The sequence below is a fragment of the Panulirus ornatus genome, chromosome 3 (genome assembly GCF_036320965.1).
Source record: "Panulirus ornatus isolate Po-2019 chromosome 3, ASM3632096v1, whole genome shotgun sequence".
Classification (NCBI taxonomy): Eukaryota; Metazoa; Arthropoda; class Malacostraca; order Decapoda; family Palinuridae; genus Panulirus; species Panulirus ornatus.
The window spans coordinates 38,460,361-38,474,870 of record NC_092226.1 but is presented as its reverse complement, the minus strand read 5'-3'; positions in this window follow the sequence as shown (position 1 = coordinate 38,474,870).

Here is a 14,510-nt window from a genome sequence, read left to right as displayed (position 1 = left end):
ATATGAAGAGTGCCAGTGTAAAAGTGGAGAGCCACTGGGAACCAGCAGACGTGTTTTTAGGATGTAAGCTGTTTACTCATCCTGTTTTAGATGTTGTCGTTGTTGTCATTGGCGCTAAAACATTGCCTTTGGTGTTCACGTCTGGTGTTGTGCAGCTCCTGTGCTGCTGGACCTGCTGTATACAACAAACACGTTCAGCTGTGTGTTCTAGTAACTGTTATCTCCGAAGGAAGGGGTTGTGGGGTTTACAGGCAGCAGATAGGGAATGTGTAAATGTAAAAGTGAGGGAATGAGGCCAGGGCAGCCAGTGTGTATAACTTACATGAGTTGGTCGACCAATATTGACATGGCAGTGTGTTGACACATGTCCCTGCAGAGGATCGCTGCTGGGATACAATTACATTCTGGTGTTGACTGTTCAATGAAATAACTGGAGGTTAGGTAGGGGGCACGTCTTGAACCTTGGTGTCTGTTCTAATTTCTGATGAAAACTTATGGCAGACGTCTTGCAGCCCTAAGTCCAGGGATAGTCTCGATGATTCCAGGCTTCTGTAATCCTCTCTAGCACCGAATGGAAAAGATAAGGTAAACTGGAATATATTTTATCCTTTTGCTTCCCCGTATGTGTAATGCTTGGGTCATTGCGTTAATACAGCATTTTCTTCGTAATGGTAGAAATCGTCTGTAGTTCCGTGACTGTCTGGTGAGGTAGGATAGAAAAAAAAAGATCCTTCGTTGTTTTAAGGAATGAAGAAAGTGGAACACTAGGAAACCTCAGTTGATGGTAACTGTGATTCAGTGAAATTTAGAATTGGCTGTGCTCAGCATAAACTTTCTCGTAATTCTTTCAGATGAACTCGCGCTATTACACTATGTGCAAGACGCACGCACGGCGCAGATGCAAGTGCACTCGGGCGCACTGCCGCACGACAGGCTTTGTTACCTTGTGGGCTGTGAGCTGTTGTGTCCGGCCCGGTGCGCCGCGCGGGGGCGGCCGCGTCATGCACCAGGAAGCGCTTCTCCAAATCCTTAAGTCAACAAGACATGAGGGAAATTTCTCACGCGCTGATTGGTCCGTCAGTGTGACGTCATGTTCTGTCATGGCGTTGGTTTCAACAGTATTGCTAGTTTTGTACTGGGTTATATTCTCTTCTATTTCGTTACTTTGAACACTTTACCGTATACATAGGGTGGGTCAAGTGTACGCAGCATCTTAGGTAACTCGCATGTATTCTCAGCTTCTCTTAAGTATGAAATGAGCTAAGGCTTCTACACCACTAGCATGCCTTGTGAGTATTTACAATTCTTAACGTTCACTTTCGTAAACGCTTAGAATCACGTTCCCATTTTTCAGTTCACCATTACAGTTTTCGCAGTGCAAGCTCAGTTGGTATTCTCTCCTTTGTGATTCACCTCTGGTCGTCCTTGCTCAGAGATTTTGATAAAACCTTTTTTTGTGGCCGTTGACATCTTCAAATTGTTTGACAGGGTGAGGCGTGCTTTTTAAACTTCTTCCCTTTGCCTTTCTGCCTCTAAATTTTCACTCGTGCTTAGTTTTCTCTGTGGCCGATCCATTGCAGTTGACTGAGCGTCTTCCTCATATCCAGTCAACAATGGTGTTTCTCAGGGCTCCCTCCTATCGCCTACTGTCTTCTTTTCATAAATGGTATTATCTCTTTGGCTTCTAACCCTATTCATACTAAAGCCTATGATTCCACTTTCCCTCCTTTCCTCATTCTAGATTTCGTTCTCTTTCTCGTACTGAACATGCTTCGTCTCATATCGGACTTCTTCAGCACCTCCGTATGGGGAAGGAGTAACCTGGTTAGATATGATGGTGCTACAAAGTTTCTCATCATATCTCTTTCCGTGTATCATTCTTTCTCCTCCGTGCAGTTTCCATGCTACTACAGGTCAGTCCTGTAGTACCATTATGTTGGAGAGAACCATATCCATAACTCTATCCTGGATACCCTGGAACATAAGCATTACAAAGTCTGCTCATTAAAAGTTAAATGGGCGCCGTAATTACTTGGAGCAGTTATTTCATGTCTACGAATTTTATTCGCCCTTGTTTCGAGTACTGCTGACATATCAGGGATGGCTCGTCCTCCACTTCTGTATTAGCAAAAGTAGAATTAAAGCATTCGCTGTATTAATTCTCCAGGCATCTTTTTTGTTTTATTCTTTGATCGTCGTAATGTTGATGCTGTTTTCCTGTTCTACAGGTATTATTTCGGTCAGTTCTGTTATAAGCTGTCTTGTATGAGTCCCTGCCACCAAGACTCGTACCCAAGGCACGCTGCTAGCTGCTGCTGCTGCTTTCCATAACTTGTGAGTGAAGACCGACCACACGAGCATTGATCGTTATAATACATCCTCTTTTCTTCGAACAGTAAAGCTGTGGAATCCTCTTCATTCTTTCGTCTTTCCCTCTTCATCTAACCTTTCTTCCTTAAAGAATCAGGTCTCTAAACACCTGCGAAACCCTGATTAAAATTCTGTCATATTTTGCCTAAATTCTTTTTCTTGTCACCTGACTCAGATGGGCGTGAGTGAGACATGTTCTGTATGTGCCATGTCGGCTACTGTAATCGAATGTACACTAAGTTCCTCCGTCCTGTAAGACAGTGTGCCATCTTAAATGGCTCCCATCCAAAAGTCTTCATTCTAGGAACTTTATCTTACGCTCACTTACTTTATGTTCACCCTGGTACATACATCATTAAAGCAAGCGTTTTCATTCTGGGAACTTTATCTTAGGCTCACTTACTTTATGTTCACCCTGGTACATGCATCATTAAAGCCCTCTCCATCAGACTAGACTCCACCAGACAGAACAGCAACATGCGCGTATACTTACCAGCCCTTGTAAGCTTGTCCCGCTGTGGTTTACTCGTACTGCACAGCCATGCCATCTCCCTCATCTCACCTAGTGCCTCATTCACAACCCTAAGATGCTCCAGAAGGAGAGTGTTTGATGTACAGTATATCTTCTTGGAATTCTTTTAATCACAGAATAACAGTATTTCAAGCTGTCTCTAGTCGTCCCTGCCAGCAGTTACTCGAGTGGATACTATTTTGTCGATGTTTCACTGACCTCATAATCTTTTACATCCAAATGCTCTCAAGAAACGCGAGGAACCTTTCTGTTGTTTGATATTGTTGCTTTCTGTACATCTTGTAGTTGTTTACTGTAGGTTAGAGATCACCTTTCCTTCTTGTGAAACTCTTATATGTTTCTTTTCTCATTGTTGTCCCCATGGCTCGTGTTTACAACAGACTGGTCTCTGACAGAGGCGTCCTTCAGCGACGTTTGATTCACGTTCGGTAATGATACAGATGGTTACTGTAGGTAGCGTTAGTGCTAGTTATCTTGATAACCTCATGCGCACGACGGTGCAACCCTTTAGCACGACGTTGCGATCCTTGAGCGTGACATAACGATCCTTGGGCACAACATTACGATCCTTGAGCATCATAACCCAGTGTTCGTACCGTACGTGCGCAAGGGTCGCACTGTCATGGGTCGAGGAGTTTAAAGTCGCTGAAATGAAAGGATCAGGTTATCAGAGGAGGTTCACGTCGTACGTCACATGTGAAGATAGGATTGGTTTTGTAACCCACTATCGTTACTCCTATCAGAAGCTGTGGTATTTGGTAGAAATTTGCCCAAATTATCTGTTGATAATGATAATGTGGACGAGTTACTGTAGGTAACGGTGTTGGTTCGGTAAGAAAAGGTTGATGTACGGAAGATAGAGTGAAACTGGTAGCCAGCTAGAGGCATTTCTGTTGTGTAAGGGGTACCTTATTTGGGTTATGACGATCTGAGTTTATGAAAGGCACAGTACTGTGGTGGTGTTGGTAGTGAGTCTGTTGCAGGCGTAGGTCTGGTCTGTACACCTGATATTAGTGAGGATACTGTAATAGGAAGTCAATATGTAGCGAGTCGCTAAAGAGCGGTGCAGTATTCCTTAGAATGCTGTCTATGTCAAAACTCATTCCTCCTGTGATTCATGATAGAACTTGGTTAGGTCGGAATTAGTTACGCACACACACACACACACACACACACACACACACACACACACACACGCACACACACACACACACACACACTTGAATATGTTTGCGGATGATGCCAAAGTCATGATGCCAAAGTCAAAATAGCGGCGAGAATTGCACCAGCTTACAAGGGGACCTAGACAGGCTCCGAAGTTGGCCTGATACGTGATTGATGAAGTTCACCCCGAGTGAGTGCAGGTAATGAGGATGGGATACGGTGAGAGAGAGCCTGTATGTGAATATTATTTAGTTGGAAATAAACTACAAGGAACAGGGTGAAAGGGAATTGGGTGTCAAAATTGTCCCTGACCTGTCGTTGGAGTCTCACATGAGGAGAATAGTAAAGGAGACAGACTGTCTCCTGGCAGATATGAGAATAGCGTTCATTTAGACGGATAAGGAACAGTTAAGTGTGTCAGGCCTGAATAGCGTTCATGTAGACGGATAAGGAACAGTTAAGTGTGTCAGGCCAGAATAGCGTTCATGTAGACGGATAAGGAAGTGTTAAGTGTGTCAGGCTTAAACTAGAATAGTTTCTCAAGTTTGGTCATCACACTTAAAGAAGCACGGGGAGCTAATAGAGAAAGGTCCAGACGAGGGCAGCAAAGATGAAAAAGTGCAATAAAATTAAGAGGGCTGAATTTTAGGGAAAGGTTGATGGCCTCAAATTTGTCCGCCATTGAAGAAAGAAGAGTGAGGGATGGCCTGATCACAACTTTTAAGTTTTAAGACGTGACTGATGATGCAAACAAGAAGTCTTTGAAAGATTTAGAGGTAGAGCAACCAGAGGCTCTTCCATAAGATTAATGAAGAAACTTATTAGAAAGTATGTAAAGAAGATCTCTGATGGTCGAAGAATGTGAATAAGTACTCAATGTTGTCTTATAGCAGAGATGTTTCAAGAGGTGGGGCTTATGAGTATAAAAATCGCTTCCCGTACATTACATATATTTAGATATTTACGAATAGGTAATTACCTCACACACACACACACGCGCACTTACCAAAGGACTGGACTCGCACATGAGTATGTTTGCGGATGGTGTCAAGAATGATGATGACTGTGCAGACTTGTAATACAAGAGTTAAAAGTAAAAGTAGTAACAAGCTTGGATGCTGAACTGCTTAATCAGCACACACGAAACAATGAAGGTGTTTTCAGTAACTTCAGTTTTAATAGTAAACAGATAAACTAGAAGTACGTAATCAGTCGATATCTGCGACACAGTGGGAGACCTGCTGGGTAGCAAAACATAGGTGGGATATGCGAATGACGTGACCACTTTGGTGCTCCAGTCATGCAACAGACATATACACCAGCGAGAGGAAAGCATAAAAATGTGTAGGCTGGAACGAGGAAGACGGGCACTGGAGGCGAAAGAGTATTGCGTATCTTCAAAAGCAGCCACAGTTCACCCAGCAAAGGAACGAAAACCCATCAGGTGAATCATCGGTCTTAGATCATAAACTGAAAATCATATGAAACACAGGAAAAAGAAGAGAAAGCCATTAATGAAATGAATAACCGAAAATGCTTTCGCTCGTATGCAGAACGTAAATCCATAACCATAAACTCCATTGGACCACTGAAAACAGAAGGTAACTGTACAAACGACTACCGAGAGATGAGTGAGATTCTAAGAAGGCAATATGAATCTGTATTTAGAGAACAAAAAGTAACAAATAAAATGACCCAACAGACTTCTTTCTAAACAGCAATTCCTCAGGTGTACACAGAGCAGATATCACCTTCTCAGCACGAGACGAAGAGGGCCATTGAGAGCATACCCTTGCACTCAGCCTCAGGCCCAGGCTCCTGGAACTCAGTCATCAGAAAGAAATGCACGACACCTCTATCACGTGCGCTAAATACCCTCTGGAGAAAAAGTCTAGGTTCCAGCGCCATTCCCGAAAGTCTACAACACGGACCGACAGCATTGAAATTACATATAAAAATCTTGGAAAGAGTCCCAAGAGGCAAGCTGAGTAGATTTATGGATGTGAACAATGCTTGACCATGATGATAGGATTGTTGGAGCTTTGGAAGACAAAGAATATTCTGACATGGTTTGTACAGACTTCGCAAAAGCATTTGACAAATGTGACCATGGTGTCTTGGCACATAAAATGTGAAAGACGGCAATAGCTAGAAAAATTGGGAGATGGATATACAACTTCCTAACTAAGTGATGACAACCCGTAGTTGTAAACCAGTCCATCTCCAGTGCCTCCATAGTAAAAAGCTCAGTCCCCGAAGGAACTGTACTTGCACCCATCCTGTTTCTCGTTGAAGCAAACACGAGCCACGGTTTCATATCATCCTTTGCAGATGATAGAAGAATAAGCACGAAAATCACATTGATTGAAGATGCCGAAAGGCCAGAAATAGATATAAAGAAAGTCTTTAAGTGGGAACTTAGAATATCATGCTTTTCGCTGGAGATAGATTTGTACTTCTCTGGTATGAGGAAAAAGAAGAAATGAAAAACAACACAGAGTACCGGACAGACAAAGACGCTGTCATAAACCAGATGAAAAATATGAAAGACATCAGAGTGATAATGTCCAACGATTTAACCTTCAGCGAACACAACAAAAACACGGTTACCTCATACAGAAGGATAGCTGGCTGGATCCTGAGAACCTTCAGGACAATGCAAGAAAATCCAATGACATTATTCAAGGCGTTAATTCTTTCACGGATTGAGTGTGCTATGTTCTAGAACCCCTCTTCAATGCGGGTCAAATTGCGGACTCAGAAAGTGTCCAGAGACCTTTCACAACACATGTTGATGTAGTTTAGAGACTAAATTACTGAGAATGACTAAAAAGCCGAGGATATTCTCCTTGGCGCGCAAGCGGGAGAGGTATATCATCATCTATACCTGGAAAATCTTAGAAGACATGGTTCCCAACCTACATTCGGAAAGAACATCTTACTGGCATGGAAGACTTTGTACAATACTTCCTCTGAAATCTAAAGGTGCCATATATACGAAAAGGGAGAACACCTTACACATCGGGGCCTAAGACTTCTCAACACCTTGCCATCCAGCATCAGAGACAACATAGGATACACAGTAATGAAGTTCAAGAGTGCATCGGACAAGTACCTATTGAATGTACCAGACAAGCCAGGCTGTGGGCGCTGTGTAGGCCTGAGGACTGCGGCTTCCACCAACGACTCGGTCCAACAGCCTAGGCTTAATCTGGGCTGCTGGCGTGAAGACCCCGAAGACTCGACGAGGTATCCACGATGGACCAAGACTAACTCGAGTTGGTCTGGTACATAGTTGATGAAATCCATCTCGAAGAAATGCAGAGTAATGAGGATGGGACACTGGGCAAGAAGGCCTCGGCACGAGTTTTACTTACTATGAAATAAGCTGCTAGAATCTCTTTGAAACGGAATAAGGAGTCGACATTTTACAGAACATGTGGCCAGAGTCCCATCATAGGGGAACTGTAAAGGTGACAAACTGTCTCCTGGCAAATAGAATCATGTTTCAGTTCATGGTAAGGGAATGTTCAGCAAACTGTTCACATGTTGAACAGAACAGAAGTTGATACACACACACACACACACACACACACACACACACACACACACACACACACACACACACCATGATCTGTTATGTAAGGATCGTTGCATTGCATACTGCCATAAAAGTTGATTATTATTATTGACGTATATTTGTTTCGTAAAAATGGGAAAAGAAAACAGACTTTTTCATGATTGGGAATGATAGACAGGCGAGATGACAGAATGGTCTGGTGCTCGTTGAATATTTTTTGATCATTTTCAGACATATCAGATTTTTTTTCTTTCGACTTTCAGTCGTAAGGGAAAGGACAGTTTGTAAAGGAAATATCAGGGTCGGAATGAACCAACAAAAATGTATTTGTCTGTTAGCTTTGTGACCCTAGCCTGTACTTGTGGTAAGTGGACGAGGTATTTCATCCGTAGAAAAAGTTACCATCGTCATGTTCCAAAGTGCTCTCACCCTAACATTGAGTACATTAACGTAAGTACCAGGCACTGTGACCTGGGCAGCAGGTACTTTGGTCATAGTACTAGGTATTACCACCTTGTCATTGGATACTCTGAACCTTAGCTTTAGGAACTACGACCCAAGTACTTGGTAGTGTGACAGCACTACGTATCACAATAGCACTGGTAGTGTGACCTTAGCACAGGGTACTTCGATTCTAGTGCATGGTATTGTGACCTTAACACAAGATATTCCGACCCCTTAATGCTTGATACCGTGACCTTAGCACTAGATACTATAACCCCAGCACTTGGTACTGTGACCTTAGCGCCAAGAAATAACCTAATCAGCGCACCTTACCTCCAGTTTTAGTTTTTACTGCACCAGGTTACTCTGAATCAGGTATAAGACTCTGTCAAAATTCTACCAGGTAATAAAACCCCAACGCCATATAATTCTTGTAATCTCTGGTGATACTGTCTGTTTACATGCGTTTTAGGTTTTAACAGGTCACATGGATGGGACGTACACCGTTTTGAGCAAATGACTTGCATTGCAAATTAAGTTCAACTGGATACAGAGTGAAAAATTCGTAATCTAAACTCAGTGAGTCAGTTACATGATGATACTTTTGGTGAGAATCTGTCGTACTATTATATAACTTCCTTATGTAAGATATAATGAATGGTGGAGTACATTCAGGAAGTAACGTTTGTCAGTGGTCGCAGCTGAGTGACGCAAGAGTTTCGTACTCAAGAATGAGTGAGGAGATGACAATGTGGACACCGTGGGCTGACGTACGATGGTGCGGCAGCTGGCCGGTGTTACACCCAGCTGCTGGGGGCTCGCCAGGCCCAGGGAGGTGGAGGTGTGAACATCGCGGGCTGACGTATGACGACTGGGGCAACTGGCCAGCTGGCCTCACACCCGGCTGACGGAGGCTGGCTGTCCGGCCGTCTCCTTCATCCTGACCTTCTGGTGTTTCGTTATTTATATCATGACAGGCCATCATGGCTCTGCTACCTCCTCGATGATCGCTACCACTCCCGTGGTGATACCTGGGCACCATTTCCCTGCCTGTTGGCGGTGGGCTTTGCCCCGGGGTCAGCTGAAGGGGATGACCTCCTTCAGGACGTCAGACCTATGAAGTACGGCTTGGCTTAGACACAGACGTACCTATTTGTTTATTAGATCTCTCGTAGTGAGTGCCGCGCTATGCTTCCACGTCCGCCCACCCACCTGTGGTGTCGGGTGGGGCGGGGGTGGTCACACAGGCATGACATCACCTACCAGTATGCTGGGAGGCGGCTGGGGGCCCCCACACTTGCACCATATCCACGTATATCCTGTCGACGCCCACTAACCTGTATTTATCTGCTCTACCGTAAACATTGCACCTGGGAGTGAATAACGTGTGATGCATTGCTCAGAGTAGCACTTCTCCAGTACACTGTTACAGTACAACCGGTAGATTGTTATTAGACAACAGCAGACTTGTTACCATGCAATGAGTAGATTGTTGCCATCCAATCAGAAGATTGTTACCATACTACTAATACATGTGTTACTATACAACACTGTTATCATACAACCAGAAGATTGTTACTGTACAACCAGTAGACTCTTACCATACAACTAATAGACTGTTACTATACCGTCTGTAGAATGCTGTTATGCAACAACCAGACGTTTTTTACTCGATGTAGATAAATGAAGGTTATAGTGTGATTTCAAGCCTCCAGCCATTCCTTGCCGCTGAATTCTCTTGATTCTGGTTTCATCTTTGTTGCTCTCCTCTGAACCTTCTCTGTCAGCTTTTTGTGCTTCTTTAGGTACAGTGATCAAACTGTATAAGCATTTTCTAGTCTTGGCTCAGCTAGGGTAAGAATAGCTTGCTGAATATTTCATTGTCCATATACGTGATTCATAATCTAATATTCGTCAGCAAACAGTTTTCCTCCTTTACTCTTTCCCTGGTAAGGCACTTTGGAGGGAGGTCCAGGACGATCTCATCCTCCAAGTCCCAGTCACACACACACATTCTTGCAGTTTATTTCCTGCAAGATTATGTTCATATTGAGGCCTTCTTTCATTGTGTTCCATCCTCCCAAATCCCTGTCATGCAGATTATTGTGCCTTATTTCCTGCAAGATTACATTCATATTAAGGTCTTTTATTTAGTCCCAGCCTCATCATTTTATATCTAATGGGGTTGAATTTCTTCTACCATGTTTCAGACAGACTTAAGAATCTGTGTAGATCCCCTTGTAAGTGTATGCGGTCCTCCTCTATTTGTTTTACTGGCCTCCTGACTCTTACATTATCAGCATACATACACTCTGGCAAGTTATTCTTAAAGATCAAGAAGAATAACGGCTCTAGAACAGAACTCTTCGATACTCCAATTGTGAAGTGTCCCAAGGCTCCTCTGCCGTGCGTCCTTTGTTCCCTTCCACCAAGATGATTATTATATCCATCGAAGGAGTGTGTCTGGCTGCAGATACAGGTTCTTATACTCCCATGTGTCACCCAGCCTCCTCTTTTGTCTGAAACAGAACTCACCGTTTTAAAGAAATCACATGACTACCCATTCTCAGAAACGATGTTGTCTCGCACTTAGTTGATTTATCCACTGTGTGAAGTCATCGGTATAATTACCTGTTTGTAATTACCTATTTTTAGTCTGTGGGGAGGGGAAACGCGCGCGTGGGTGGCTTAATATATGCATTCCCTGCGTGTCGTAGAAGGCGACTAAAAGGGGAGGGAGCGGGGGGCTGGAAATCCTCCCCTCTCATTTTTGATTTTCCAGAAGAGGGAACGGAGAAGGGGGCCAAGTGAGGATTTCCCTCAAAGGCTCAGTCTTCTGTTCTAACGCTCCCTCGCTAACGCGGGAAATGGCGAATAGTAAGAAAAAAAAAGAAAATATATATATATATATATATATATATATATATATATATATATATATATATATATATATATATATATATATAATATGTGTATTAATTTATATAACATTGATATTCCTTTTCATGTGGTAATGTAAGCAGCAGGTGAGGGAGGGTGAGGCATTATGTTGTCGGACAAGTCTGGTGTGTTGTGACGACTCTGCCGTGTATGTGTGTATGGTCTTGTTTGTCTGTGTATCTGATGAGCTGAACTTACAGTTTCTCTGCTACACGTGATGTGATGATGTACAGTTTGATTGATTTTGTTCCTATTTTAAGTAGTGTCAACTAGGATAGTGGAGCAGTCAGCCGAAATTTCCCATTGATGTAAGACGTGTATTATTTCATAAAGTAATGGACCAACACCGTTGGTATAAAAGCTCGATATTTCTCGAGAGTGGTTTTGACATGCCAGTTTATGAGGTGCTTAAATGTGGACGTGAGTCATGTAGTCTTTTACGGCAAGGGGAACGAGGGAGGGTGAAGGATGTGGATGAGTGGGGAAGAAAGAAGTGGTAGAAGATTGGTAATCCATACGTTACGATGGTTCTCGGCGTGTTATTGCGTGGTTTAATCATAGACAAATGAAGTTTTGATTGGTGCAAAACACGGTGTGGCAGCCAGCAGGGAGGTGATGAAGTCGGTCTGCCCCTCCCTTGTCTATGGATGATGTATGGTAAGGTATGAGAACATTGCGATAGCCCGTAGTCAGAACTGATTGAAGTCAGAGACCTGAGTGTCCACTGTCTGTTCCTTAACGACGTAATATGATTTTGATATTTGGTATCTGGAGATATGAAATAATGTACGATATATGAATCATCCATCAAGAAATTGTGGCAGTTCTCGTGTGAGGAGGCCATCACCTCCTGCTGGGTCCGTGTGTTTTCTTGGAAGACTTCCAAAAAGTTAATTTTTCGTCGTGTGGGTAATTGTCTGGACCTGAGGATGGTGCAGCAGGCGTCACCATCAGGTGGCGCGTGTCTTTCGTGACCTTATGTCCTCACAGGGTTGCCACTGGTCTGATGGCGTGAGGACCTCCATTTGCATGTGCAGGGCTAGGGTTATGTCCCGGTAACTCTGAGGCCAACGTAGCTCATTACATTGGGAGTACGATAAGTTATGGATGTTGACTAGAACTAGTGTGAAGATCCAAGTGGAATTTTTGACGTACGATCGCTTCCTCCTCTCCTAAGTAGAACCCAACCTGTGTGTTGACCTCGTACGCACGTCATGTCCCCGAGGTGATTGAGGCTGCCGGGCTGGCTGGCTGCTGGTGCCACCGAGTCTCGCTTCCTTCACGTGTGCTCAGCTCTGGAGGTTTGTGTCTGCCTCAGCTTAGTCCAGAACAAAGCTGCTCCGCTGCGTCTGTGATCAATTATGTTGTAGCAACCTGGCCGAGTAGGCAATACTTGTTCGTTAAATTATCCAGCAAAATCGTAAATTTTCTCTCATTCGTTCGTTCCTATTAAGTTTCATTGTTCGGAAGCGGAGGGTTGTATAGTTTGAGGCAATAATGATGCCTATTCTCTTCCTTGGTGTTACGCTGCGCTTGAGATAGTATTTGGAGTGATTTCAGTCCTTCCCAGTTTGACTTTTGAGAAAGCCATTGCAGACTGAGGGTCACCCTGGCCAGTCATGTACCTTGGCAGTGTTTTGGTCGCTGAAGTTATGATCATTTTCGTATGATTGATTTTCACATCTCTGGCGACAGTCACGGGGTCATGTCGTGTCCGTATCGAAGCCAAACCTTTGATGACTCACATAAAGAGTTGTATTTATGAAATCTTGTTTTAATTTGTTCTCAATCTAGTTTTATATCGTTCTAGTTCTTTTTTTCGTATTTCACTTAAGGCCTGGCCTCGACGAGAAGTTTTGCTCCATACTGGTACCTACAACTTTAAAAAAATTAAAAAAAGATTATATTTTATATATATTCTTTCTTTTCTTTCAAACTATTCGCCATTTCCCGCATTAGCGAGGTAGCGTTAAGAACAGAGGACTGGGCCTTGAGGGAATACCCTCACCTGGCCCAATTCTCTGTTCCTTCTTTTGGAAAATTAAAAAAAAAACGAGAGGGGAGGATTTCCAGCCCCCCGCTCCCTCCCCTTTTAGTCGCCTTCTACGACACGCAGGGAATACGTGGGAAGTATTCTTTCTCCCCTATCCCCAGGGATAATTTTATATATATATATAGAGAGAGAGATTGACTTGAGGAGGCAGAAGTGATATTGTGACAGTGATTGTGTCAGCGTCGCGTCGCCTCGCCGCAGTGTATCGAGACAGACTTCCCCAGAACTTTTAAAGGGGAAGTAAATGTTTATAGTTGTGTTACTGGAGTGATAGTTTTCATGCATGGTGTTTTTGACAAGAAAATAGTGAAGTTGGAGAAAAATGTAGCTTAGACATTGAAGCTTATTGATACAGTGGTGAAGTTGATGAGAACTGCTATTGGGGATAGGGGTGAAAGAATACTTCCCACGTATTCCTCGCGTGTCGTAGAAAGCGACTAGAGGGGACGGGAGCGGGGGGCCGGAAATCCTCCCCTCCTTGTATTAACTTTCTAAAATGGGAAACAGAAGAAGGAGTCACGCGAGGAGTGATCATCCTCCTCGAAGGCTCAGAGTGGGGTGCCTAAATGTGTGTGGATGTAACCAAGATGTGAAAAAAGGAGAGATAGGTAGTATGTTTGAGGAAAGGAACCTGGATGTTTTGGCTCTGAGTGAAACGAAGCTCAAGGGTAAAGGGGAAGAGTGGTTTGGAAATGTCTGGGGAGTGAAGTCAGGGGTTAGTGAGAGGACAAGAGCAAGGGAAGGAGTAGCAATACTCCTGAAACAGGAGTTGTGGGAGTATGTGATAGAATGTAAGAAAGTAAATTCTCGATTAATATGGGTAAAATTGAAAGTTGATGGAGAGAGGTGGGTGATTATTGGTGCATATGCACCTGGGCATGAGAAGAAAGATCATGAGAGGCAAGTGTTTTGGGAGCAGCTGAATGAGTGTGTTAGCGGTTTTGATGCACGAGACCGGGTTATAGTGATGGGTGATTTGAATGCAAAGGTGAGTAATGTGGCAGTTGAGGGAATAATTGGTATGCATGGGGTGTTCAGTGTTGTAAATGGAAATGGTGAAGAGCTTGTAGATTCATGTGCTGAAAAAGGACTGATGATTGGGAATACCTGGTTTAAAAAGCGAGATATACATAAGTATACTTATGTAAGTAGGAGAGATGGCCAGAGAGCGTTATTGGATTACGTGTTAATTGACAGGCGTGCGAAAGAGAGACTTTTGGATGTTAATGTGCTGAGAGGTGCAACTGGAGGGATGTCTGATCATTATCTTGTGGAGGCTAAGGTGAAGATTAGTATGGGTTTTCAGAAAAGAGGAGTGAATGTTGGGGTGAAGAAGGTGGTGAGAGTAAGTGAGCTTGGGAAGGAGACCTGTGTGGGGAAGTACCAGGAGAGACTGTGTACAGAATGGAAAAAGGTGAGAACAATGG